Source organism: Lipophrys pholis (genome assembly GCF_963383615.2).
Source record: "Lipophrys pholis genome assembly, chromosome: 9".
Lineage (NCBI taxonomy): Eukaryota > Metazoa > Chordata > Actinopteri > Blenniiformes > Blenniidae > Lipophrys > Lipophrys pholis.
Window position 1 is genome coordinate 5,084,539 of NC_137639.1, and position 11,364 is coordinate 5,095,902.

The following is an 11,364-nucleotide window of genomic DNA, read 5'->3' on the forward strand; positions in this document are numbered from 1 at the left end:
GTGTATGAATAGAATAGAATACAATAGAATAGAATAGAATAGAATAGAATAGAACTACTGAATCAATCAATGAGGGAAATCTTTCAAATCTGTGGAAGAATAAGCGAAACTCTAGAAACACGTCAAACATCAAAGTTCAAACTGATTTATAGAAATAACAGCTGAGACGGATAAACTGGAATAACTGCATTAGTCTCAGTGTTTCCGTTTAATTTAACACTGCGATTGCTGCACATGTATGTAAATGTGTGCGTGTACTGGATATTATATATACAGTATATATAATATATTTTAATGTATTCATATAGCGCTAAAAACAACACACGTCTGCACAATAGTGACATGAGTGTGAGGAATATATTTAACATGTTTGTATAAAATCATATCATGTACTAAATAATAGTTGTAATTATATTTACATTTAACATAGTTACATTTAGATAGGTATTTTGTATTAATTTGTTTCTTAAACTGACATTTAAAAAGCAATTTCAATATTCCTGTTTGTTCAACTCTAACTTTCAGCATTTCACTTTTGTCTGGACTTTTTTTTTTTTTAAATAGTTGTAAGAAAACTCTTGAGACTCCTTTAATAAAATAAACTGCACAGAGCGGCTTTTTTCATCAGTCTCATCGGCACTTCTGAAAACTCAGTTTCATTTTCTTTCTTTATGTTTACATTTGTGCTATTTTCTCAGCTGAAAATGAAGAAAACATTGCATCCCAGTACGTGCATCAATTTAATCAAAATGTGCAATATGCATATCTCATAGTACTGACTGAACTTGGATGAATTGTACCTCCCTGCACTGTTCACACACGCTCTGCAAATTCAAAACCACATCATTTAAATGTGAAAGGAAGGCGTTATAAATGGTGATTCATTTGTAAAAATTTGGTGATTAAAACATTTTAATGAATTGGCAGCACTAATTGTTTTGTACACGGCTGCCAGATAAGTCAATTGCTAATTATATTGTTGTCACACTACTCCACAGTATTATTGCATATTTCAAGTTGATTCTCGTTTGCATCCAATACAATCTTATTTCTTAAATGCATATTTACAGTGAGTGTTTAAAAGTTACGGCTCGTTTACACGACAATGTTTTTCAAGTGAAAACAGAAAACTTTCAGTGTGAAACGTGATACCGGATCCCAAAGGATGACCTGTAAACAGGGATAAATGCAACTTTTGTGAAATGCTGCTTCTGCGCATGCGCACCACCGCATGTAAATAGTTCTTCTGCACATGCTCAGTAGGTAGAGGATATTAATATTTCCTCCAGAGTGTCATGACTCCCAGTCCATAATCTCCTTGGTAGTTTTATAGTGAAGAGTCACCGGAATAACAATCCAACCTGGTCGTCTCTCCAAACCAGCGGTCGGCAACTTTCAACACACAAAGAGCCATTTGGACCCGTTTCCCACTGAACAGAAACTCTGGGAGCCAGAAAACCCTCTGGACATGAAAATGAAGAGAACACTGCGTATATTGACTTTAACCTCTGTGCCTCATAAAAATATGGAGAAATGGCGGATCAATAATAAAAAAGAATAAACTAAACCGTGTATTTAAAATGAACAGAACATATCTAAATAAATTAATGTGCCGACAGGGACGAAAACCCAGGTCTCCCTACACGGCAGGTAAGAGTCACAACGGCTGCTCTACGGTGGCTGCACAGGTGAAGCAAGCTTCATTCAAAGATTTAAACCCCGCGTCGCTCACTTCAATCTTTCGAATAAAGTTTTGTGCACCGATTAAATTTTTCCCTTTACAAAAAACACAACATAAGTGAAGAGGGAGAGCGAGAGAAGCAGCGGCGGCGGCGGCGGCGGCTCGTTTCCAACCCAGGAGATTGTGACCCACCAGGAATAGACCAGCAGCCTCTCTGTTACCAGTTGACCACCACAATACTATTATTCATGCAGTGCCTATATGTGGGAGTTCCTGAGTTTGAGAACCATGAGTGTGAGCGGTGTGACTGACAATCTTTATAACCTTTATTTAACCAGGAAAATAAAACCCATTGAGATCAAGATCTCTTTTACAAGGGTGACCTGGCCAAGAGGGCCGCAGCACACATCACGTCATTAGATTTAAAACATAAACTGATCTAACAGAATACAATAGTTAAAGTGACATAATGCAGATTTCCAAAGACAACATTTTAAAGATAAAATGCAGATTTAAAGGCAAATTACAATAAAGTGCAATAATCATTTTAAGACGTATTCATTAACAGTAAAAACTTTTAAAACACTGATCCTCGCTCTTTGAGGACTAATAAAGAACTGAAATGATTTCAGGACACCTCTTTGGACATTTTAGTTTCTGTCTGAAGGTCGCTCCGGGCAGAGGGGGCAGACAAACCAAAAGCTCGCTTTCCCAGCTCAGTCCGAAGACGGGCAAAATGTAGATGTCATTAAGTTGTTGTGTAGATTATTTAACTTTAAGTGAATGATGATCAGTGTCTGCGGCAGTCAGGTGAAGAAGTGAAGGACCTTCATCATCGTCGTTCCTCCACACAGCTCAGGGAGCGGCGGCAGAGCGACCAGACAGTCACATGCAGCTCTGGAGCTGCAGGTTGTCGACCCCTGGGCCATACGAATATCTGTGTTCTACTATTGTCAATGTTTATATAGAATTGTTCTCATTTGTTTCATTACAAAAACAACCAACAGCGCCACCCCGTGGTCGGGCATGCTCACTACATAGTTTCGGACATCGTTTTCAAAAGGTTGCCATGTAAACGCGAAGCCTCTCCGAAACATAACCCCAAAAACGATGCGTTTCCACTTGAAACATCATGTGAATGGAGCCTTGATGAAATGTGAACAAGTTCTTTTCAAGTGTTTTCACTGGAAATGTAAATCTCACCGAGAGACAGGAGAGTTTCTCTACGGCGCTGAGTTGCTCTGCCGTTTCCAGCTCGCAATGCCCACAGCACTTCAAAGGCCACGGACATGGCGAGAGCAAAGAAAACAGTGCTGACGAAGCAGCACTGGGCTCGAGCAATAGGTGTGCAGCTTATACGTGTGAATGCCATCCTTCCAGGGAGTGACACAGATGAAGAGCGGAGCCTTTTCCCCTGGAGTAGATTTTCTTTCAAGGCGCATGACGAAAACCTGGTTCAGAAGAAAAATATGGCGAAATACCCAGAACATTCTCCACCTCAAATACACACAATACACACTTTCGCTCAACCTCACTGCTTCCTATTCCACGAAGAGCGTCTTTACATAAAGGACGCAGCGGAGGCGAGGCCAACACAAGGTGCCATAACAAAGTAGATTGTCGTCACTGTTACAGTCCCTCGGTCACCTGGAAGACAGACTCAGACAGAGAAAAACTATGATACTCTAAAAGCTGAAATCACAGTGGAGTATTCTCCAGCGTCTCGGTAATCACCTCCTTTTGTGTGCCTTTTCTTTTCAGTTTCCGCCCTCACATGCCATCTTCATTGTCCAGCCGTCCTTTCTCTGGTTTTACCACCAACCAGCCTCTTTCTGTGCTTTCTAATCATCCCACTCCTCTGGCAGTCTGGCTGCTTTCCAGCGTAACTTCCTTGTGTTAGTCTATATATTTCTTCATTTGGCTTTGTCCTCTAGACTTTTGGGTTTCTGCCCACTTTCTGGGCCTGTTCCAGACTGATGCCCTTGTGGAAAAGCCTTGCTTTCCAGGTAAGAATGGCATTTTGAATTTCACCCATCGCCCCGACTGTCTAATCGTCCAGCAACCTTCTGCTTTCATTTAACCACCGAGATGCTCTCCGAGGAGAAACAGATCCTAAATGATGCAATCGTAATTAAGATGGCATGTATGACGACAGACACAGCAAGACGTGAGATCATCAGCATATAACGGGGCTGCAGCATCATGTCTGAGTTAACAGCGCCGTGGAGGAAGCACATAATGATTCCCACGTCGGATTACATTGTGGTAACGGTCTCCACATGTCTGCTTGTGAGTATTGGAGTGTGTAAGCAGGAGGATGGGGCCTCTCGTTTTTAGGAACTGCAATTAGGAAATGAAATTAAGACTAATATTAAAAACGATGAGACATCAAGGAAGCCAGTTCGATTCTTCATAAGATAACTTCTCTTTTTAAATGCGCTGCATATTTAATAGGAGTCACTGAGTGCATGTCATTTGTTGTGAAGTGCTTGGAGCTGTATTTAATGTATGAAAGTGAGATATAAATAAAGCTTGTTATGATCATTATCCGTTGGTGTAACCCAGGGTGTGACAAACACTTTTTTATTTCAGGGGCCACATTCATTCATATACATTTATTCAGACCAATTTCATCCTGAGTGGGCTGGGCTGGTAAAATAATGACAATAATAACCTTTGAATTTGAACTTTAAAGTTTTTCTTTGCTGTGGTGCAGAGTATACATGGTGAAGGGGTCTATATTTTCACCAAACCAATCAGTTATGATGGAAAAGTACAACAATCTCAACATAAAGCCAATTTTAATGAAACCTTCTGACGCAATATACAGTGAAATGTTAAAAAAACCCAAAAAAAACTCCTGTGTTGCATTATGGGTGTTTCATGGCATAATCACTGATATCTCAGCTCGTCTCAGTGTAGTGTTGTGTCCGCTACTCTTAGGAAATCTGTTAAGAAAATCTACATTTCCTGATAAAATGTAAAAGGTATGTAAAAAAAAAACAGTAAATGATTTAAATGTTATTGGGTTCAAAAGAAACACCATAAAATACAATTGACGAATGACTTTTAAAAAGGTCGATTTTTAGTTTTTGTTTAAACACATCTGCAGGGAGCGAATGCTGTCACGCTGTAGAACACATCAACACACATCACAGCTAATCCACACGCTCAGTTACAAACTTCACCAATACAGATGATTCTTGATCTTCTTGGAACATTTATTGGAGCCAAAAAGATGTTCCAGGAATATCAGGAATGTCAGGCTCATTTGAGAACTATCTTCAGATGCATTAGGTCACATTAAGAATGTCAGGAATGTGGCAGGAATGAAAGGAAGGAAAACGATATTGGGAACTAATCATGCTGATGTGTAACCGCACCTTAAAGCAGGTTTCGCTGTCGGTTAATACTGCGACAAGAAGAGAGGAGGATTTAGCGGAGGAGTGTTCTTCACCTCTGATCGGTGACTTAAAGAGACAGAATCCAGAAACAGACTTTGTGATTCACATCTTGGCCTCAGGATTGAGACGACAGGATACATCAGAGGGATTTCCTCATCCCATCACTTTTCTCACTGATTGGTCAGTGAATTCATTCGTTTTTGTTTATTTGGCCTCAAACTGCGGTATTATAACAACGATTACCACAACAATAGTACTAATGAGTTCATTTACATAGCAGTTTTTATACTTTTATACAAATACAAGAGACCACAATTAAAAACAACGAATAGATGAAATGAGAACAGAAACAAAAGCAGCATTGAAACAACAATTGTGGTATTTAAAAAGCAACAAACTGTAAATGTCTCGCTGTATTTCTGTCTCTGTCTCTCTCAGTGTGTAAATAACTAGATAGTTGGTTTTGCTCTTCCTGTTTTGGTTTTACACACTGAGTGTTTTTTTTATGTGACCCTCAACACAAGTTCTGAAAATCCCAGGATTAAATTATTACTACAACCACCTTGGCTACTATTACTAAACATAATAAAGATGATAACAACAATGATAATAGTAATAATGGTAACATTAGCTAAAACATCTGCAATTAAAACAACAACAGCATGCCAAACCTGCGGCTGCTCCGGCCCTTGGTTTGGCATGCTGGTCTGGTTTTAGGGGAAATAATTGAGGACCCCCGGTTTAGGGGATGGACGGAGAGACAAGGAAAGGACAGGCAGACACATTGTGGGGAGGGATTCAAACCGTGTTTCTGGTAAGGAGCGAGACGTTTTGTTAAGAATGAGGTGTCATGTGTATCAAAATCAAACAAACTGTTATTATGCGTATGATTAAAATGAACTGATCCAAGGTATAAAATAAAATACTTTTAACTCAATCACACACTTATGTTAAACAAAATGTGAAACGGAGGCAAGAATAAATAAACGGGAGGAAGAGTGGAAATGTCGCCGCTCACAGAAATATAGGGAGTTTGGATGGAAAAAGCTGATAAGATATCTGATTGCATCCTCCCAGAAATGTCACCATGCTGGTTCTCTACCCAGCCTGCTGGACAAACTGGGAATAATAAAGCAAACCATCACTATATTTTCTGGAACTGTCAGGATATTAATCCCTTCTGGAAACAGGAGATGTTTAGATGTCACCTGCCTCTGCACAGCTCAAGCCTTTCAGACAAATGTTTGTTGAACATTTTGTTGGTCGGAGTCTCTGGGAGCTTTCGCGGGGGAGCTGTACTGTAAACACTTGGAAGAACATTACACCAACATGTTTGAGATGGAGGAGATAGAGCAAATGTCAACTGGAAAGAAGGATTTGTTTGCATCGTGCTGTGGGAGATGAATCAATTATTTAATGCCACACAAGCCTGGGATAAACGCTGCGGTGCGTGTGCACATAAATATGAAAATGAACACTCCCTATGTATTCATGTTCTCTTCTTCATTTCTCTCCCTCTCTTTCTCCCACAGTATTTGTCTTTCCCGGAAGAGAATAAAAAGGTAATTCAGTCGGGCCTGCTGAGTTCAAAAGCAAAGGACATGAAGGTTCATGCTTGTTTTCGTCAATAGAATGTACATTGAGGAGGCTGCCGGCTGACCAATGTGCTCACAAGTCTGCTGGACATGAACGCAGTGATCAGACAGACGTAAGGTTGGAAGCTTCAGCTGCGCCAAGAAGTCCTGCAGGCGACACGAGATGAACCCATGCAGGACTGACAAAGCCCCAGCAGCTCCTCACAGACCGGCCGTATCCTCCACGCCGACAGATTGCTGGTTACTACGGAGACGGTGGGTTAAGACTGGACTATGGTGGCCTGCTCTCTGTGTGCAGCACTACTGTTACAGCTTTTCTGCTTCTTCCCACTAAAACCTGCTCCTGCATGTTCGAAGGCTCTTTCACATTGGGATAGTCCGGGACTCGGTTCACTTGGGGGGGTTCGAGAATTTTCACACCGTCATGTGGTTCGGGTGGCGTTCACAGTCACATTAGAGACCGGATCAAACCGCCTGGAAAATGTCACGCAATTACAACAGCTGCTGGATTGGGGGCGCTGTCGCCCCAAACAAACACTGACCAGAGGAAGCAAAGAAGAAACACGGCTCAATGATTGGTCCACTGCTTTTAGCCTGTGGTGGCTAGGCTAGTTAGCTCGTGGCTAATGGGTCACCACAAACAACCACGATATAAAGTCTTCAGAACAGATATCAATGAGTCTTCCTCACTACTTCTTCCTCACTACTCCACGTCTGCCCGCAAGATATTGTCCAACTTTTTTTGTATGCCTGCTTCTTCTGCGAATGCATTGCGCTCTACGTCACCTCCTTAACACTCAACCTTTCAACCCACCCACTAGAAAGACGGTTTGTAAATGAACGGAGGCCAGGCGTCCAAGGGGACCAGAGATCGCTGGTTCGCTCCGGTTCAGAGTTGGTGGGAGATTTCACGTCGCCCAAACAAAACAGTTTTTCCCTGAAGAGAACGGCGGTCCGGATCAAACAGGGGAATGTGAACACGCCCTTAGCTTCAACACACCTCAGTGTAATAATGATGTCATCATCAAGTTCACAAGGAAGCCCTACAAGGAGTCTGTCAATGCATTGAGGAGTCCGCCAACAGTAAAAGACCTAAAACATACAAAACAGGCACATGAGACCACCGCACAGTGGACTTTATACGGAGTATAAAGTCGGCATAGGATTGTGACACATCAGCATAAAAACAAAGAAAATAAATGACAACAAAAAAACATTACTGAACATCTGAATCAACAACTTCAATATATGAGAACACAGTTTAATGCAGCCCTCGGATGGAGGTTGAAACACCATCACACTGAGCTGCTTAAAGACCTTCATTCTACCTTTGTGTATCTGAAGCCATGAATCTCCAGCAGCAGGAACTCTCCTCATGCAAAGACTCAATGAAAACCCTGACAGGAGTTTAACACAGTAAAATGTAGTACCTTTGGGCCCGCTCGTGTTCAAACCAATCAAAAAGCAGAACCTGTACTTCAACCAACGACTACATTCCACCGCACACCCTGATTTACCAGAGATCAACTTTGGGTCACCTGGAGGATCCACCATTCAAGTGGAACCAAGAAGCAGGTTCACGGGCACGTGTCCCCGGGACATCTACTCCACTCTCCCTCCAGGACATCTACTCCACCCTCCTTCTGGGACATCTACTCCACCCTCCCTCTGGGACATCTACTCCACTCTCCCTCCAGGACATCTACTCCACCCTCCTTCTGGGATATCTACTCCACCCTACCTCTGAGACATCCACTCCACCCTCCTTCTGGGACATCTACTCCACCCTACCTCTGAGACATCTACTCCACCCTACCTTTGGGACATCTACTCCACCCTCCCTCCAGGACATCTACTCCACCACCTCACACACAAAAGCACCAGTGCTGAGGGCGATCCTATCCACCCCTCACACACCTTCTTCAGTCTGCTGCCATCATGGAAGAGACTCCAGAGTCTGAGGACCAGCAGTCTGAGGACCATCAGTATGAGGACCATCAGTCCGAGGACCAGGGCTGGGACCAGCACTCTGAAGAATAGTAAGTACTAAGTAAAGTTTATTTATAAAGTGCTTTTCACAGATAAAAATCAAAGTGCTATGCATAAAATGAGTGCAATACATACAAAACATAAACATTTTATAAAATACAATAAAAGTCAGAAATTTATTTAGCCAAGAGCTTTCTTAAATAAAAATGTCTTCAAGTGCTTTTTAAAAGAATCGAGTGTGCGGAGGGACAGGGCCAAGTGGTTCCATAGTCTGGAGGCGACATCCTGAAGGGACAGGTCCTCCCGGGTTTTATAGCAGGTCTTTGGGACCTTCAAGAGACTCTGGCCTGAGGATCGGAGGGTCGTCCTGAGGTGTCGGGGCACAGCATGTCAGCAATGTACTGAGAGGCCTGACCATGCAACGCCCGGAACGTGAGAATTACAATTTTAAAGTCAATTCAAAACTTGACATAGCTTCATCCACCAGGCTGTCAGGAAGCTGAAGTCCTCACCAGCTATACCTCTCCACACCCCCACCAACCCCAGTCATCCCAGTTTTACTTCAATTTTACTTCATTTTTTACTCCTAAATTATTATATTGTAATTTTAGCCTAATCATTTTTTTTAATCTGTATATTTTAGCGTGTGGAATTTCCATTTTTAAAATGTCGTGCGAGAGAGAAATGCCATTTCAGTTCTCAATATGTGAAAATGTGTAGTACAACCGAGGAATAAAGGAACTTTTAAACTAATGAACACAGTTCATGTTCGTTCAGTTCTATCGCTGCTCTCTGGGATGTTGGTTTATGTCTCTCTTCATTGTAAATGTATATTCAAATAATTGATGAGGTGACTGTCTGTTGTGTTTGATGTATCCAAAGATAGATGAAACACAGCTGAATATTAAAGAGTGACACATTCTGAGTTACATATTTTTCACATTTAAAAGCAAACATGAGTTTTGTTTGGGGTCCAAACCAGGAATACATCTAATTACAACATTTGTCAACCGCCTAATAGGAAACTCTGGTGATGCGTCTGTTTGTACTGTTGCCAGGCGGCGGTTAAACTGCAGCTCTGCAACACAAACTGCATGAATTATTAGCCCGTGTAGTAAGAGGCTGATAAATAACTCATGAGCATGTTGGTCTCTTCATAGACGGATAAAGAAGTGTGGGACGAAGGCCGACTCATTGAAACTTTAGCTGAGGGGCTTTTGAAACCCGCCACACGTCTTCACGCTCGCTGCCATTGCGGCTTTAAAGCCGGCAGTGAGCGAACACAACATGCCGCCTGCTGCGTTTGCTCCCGTTTTCTTTCTCACTTTTTGCTTTATTTTAACTTTTTCTTTCATCGCTCTGGTTTCCTGTTCCAGGAGTGCTGGTGAGCTTTTCTCCGCTCCACCCAAAATGTTTTGTTTTTTTATTGGACGTGACGGCGACTGGACTTCACTTTTAACTTTCTTTACTTTCCGACGTCATCAACGAAAGACCTCCGAACCTCCCGGACTGTTCGGACCTCCCCGAGGCAGCTCGGATGAAGACACACAGAGGATGCAGTCTAGGAAAAAGACAGATGGATCGCAACATCCGAGCCAACGGCAACTGGAGGAGAAGAGGAGTTTCAAGCTGTGTCATAGGGAATGTGAGATCGCTGGCGAATACGATGGAGGAGCTGACAGCGCTGGCCGGGAGTCAGAGGGAATACTGGGAGTGTGGTTTAATGTGCTTCACCGAGACATGGCTGCACTCTGATATTCCTGAGGACAACGCCCCCATCACCGGGTTTCAGACAGTCTGGGGGAGCAGCAAGAAGAAGGCGGGCAGCTCGCTGTGCTGGTGAATCACCACTGCTGTAATCCTGCTCATATTGCCATCAAAAAGAACGTGTCTGCAGCCCGGACACTGACCGGGACGCTGTTGGTCTCAGGCCGTAGTATTTCCTACAAGAGGCCCTTCGAGGCAGGTGACAATGAGGAGGTGAGAAGAATCCCAGAAGAGCTGAACAGAAGGTTCAGAGAGGTGAAGGAGTGATACAGGAGGAAGATGGAAAGGACGCTCCAGCAGAACAATATGACGGAGGTCTGGAGTGGCAACAGAAGCATCACAGGATGAACACAGAGCACCGGCAGAGGGGAGGATAGATCTGTGGACAGAGCTGGTACACTCCCTCTGTTTTTTAATATATTTGACACTGTGAGGCCTCTGCAGCTCAACGTGACAAAGACCAAAGAGCTGGTGGTGGATCTGAGGAGGAACAAGGTGACTGGGTCCCCCGTCTCCATCCAGGGGGCCAGGGTCGACGTTGTGGAGGACGACAGATATTTGGTGGTGTTTATAGACGATAAACTGGACTGGACACAAGAAGGTACCAAAGCCGCCTCTATTTTGGCGAGCGCTATCCTCCATGCTGGGGCTGCAGGCTGCATGCTGAGGGCGGCCGACACCAACAGGCTGAAGGAAGTCATTAGAGAGAACAGTGACGTAGTGGAGGTGGAGCTGGACTCTGTACAGGTGGTCTCAGAGGAGGAGAATCTGGCCCAAACAGGTCAATCCTGAACAATTGTTCTTCTCACCCTCCATGATGTCTTGGTCAGCATCGTTCCTTCCGGTGGCCATAAGACTCTTGTAAATAGTGTTTGTTATAGTTTTTTATGTAAATTTCATTCTTCTATTCTTATACTGCTTAGCCCCG